This window comes from Arvicola amphibius, chromosome 7 (genome assembly GCF_903992535.2).
Source record: "Arvicola amphibius chromosome 7, mArvAmp1.2, whole genome shotgun sequence".
In the NCBI taxonomy this organism is placed as follows: Eukaryota; Metazoa; Chordata; class Mammalia; order Rodentia; family Cricetidae; genus Arvicola; species Arvicola amphibius.
The window spans coordinates 46,468,846-46,470,536 of NC_052053.1; positions in this window are offsets into that span (position 1 = coordinate 46,468,846).

A 1,691-nucleotide genomic window follows, 5' to 3' on the forward strand; every position below is an offset into this window, starting at 1 on the left:
CAGCAAGGTGCTGCCAGGCCAAAGCACACAGTACGATTCAGTCTACCAACCGAAGGAAACTCTGGCGTGCGTGGCATGACGAACCCTGAGAACATGGGAGGCGAGATAAGCCAGCCACAGAAGGACAAGTGTTGTATAGTTGCTCAGAATAGGCAAATTCACCGAGACTGGAGTAGATTTGAGGTTAGCAGGGGGAATGGTTATTGGTTAATAGGTATGGAGTTTCAGTTTCACAAAAGGAATGGGATGGATGCTGGGGGTGGTTTACAAGGTGAATCCACTTGACAGCTAAGGAAAAGTTCATAAGAAGAGCTACGCACAGGGGCAAGCCCCTGATGTCCTGGATACTTGGGAGGGAGTCAGGAGGACTGTGTGAGCCTGGGAGTGCCAGGCCAGCCTGGGCAAACATGGGAGACACTGTCTCCAGGAAAAACAAGTGGGTCAGTGAGATGTCTTGGTGGGTAAAGCGCTTGCCATGGAAGGCCGATGACCTGCATTCAATCCCTAGAACCCATGTGGTAGAAAGAAAGAATGGGGCAGGCGGTGGTGGTGCTTGTCTTTAATCCCAGCAGAGACAGGCAGATCTCTGTGAGTTCAAGGTGAGCTGCTTTACAGAGAGAGTTCAGGACAGGCCTCAAAGAAACCATGTTTCAAAAAACAACAGAGAGAGAGAGAGAGAGAGAGAGAGAGAGAGAGAGAGAGAGAGAATGCACCCCATAAAGCTGCTCTCTGACCTCCACATGTACACTGTGGTATGGGCACCCCATATCTCTCTCACACTCAAACAAACCCTAATAATAATACTAATAGTAGCAATAATTTTTTTTGCTGTTCTTATGAGACAGGGTCTATTTACGTGGCTCTGACAGTTCTGAACTCTTTTGTATACCTGGCTGGCCTTGAACTCACAGAGATCTACCTGCCTATGCCTCCCAAGTGCTAGGATTAAAGGCTTGTGCCACCATGCCTAGTTAATGATAATAATTTTAAGCTAATAAAAGAAAAGAAAGATAAAAGAAAAATGAAGGAAAAGAGCTGGGGCTGTAGCTCAGAGTGTGGGGAAGTGGAGGCAGGATCAGAAGTTTAGGGTTTTTTTTAACTACACAGCAGACAAAGAAAGAAGGGGGCAGGGGACCTGGGAGCACACTTCTGTGACAGACCCTGAATTCCACGCGGGGGAGCACCACACAAATCAAAAACAAAAGACGGTCAATTTCATGTACATATGTTACCACAATGGAAACAAAACCGAGCAAATGCAACATTATCTGCACTAAGAACCGAGCAGTGCCTGCGGCTGGGTTTGCCGCGGGAAAGGAGTCAAAACAAACACCTCCAGACTGAGAAGCCTTCTGCTATTTCTGCCAGGGAGCCAATGTCGTGTCCCAGGGAAGGGAGACCTCGAGCTAGCTGGTCCCAGAACCTCTAGTGGGACCCTCACCGCGCCCCCTTTCCTGAAGCGTCGGGAATTGTGAACACCACTGGAATGATTTCATCAGTCACACCTAAATGATGCAGAACTGCTTGCCCCCCCCCCCGTATATTGACCCCTTAATTGAAATGTTACAGCTCTCCTGATGGAGGATGAGCCGGCCACACTTTGCAGGGCTTGGGAGGACACAGGCGGATGGAAAGGCACAGTTGTACCGACACCCGGTGGCTCCCATACCCGCAGCCAGAGGTGATTGGAG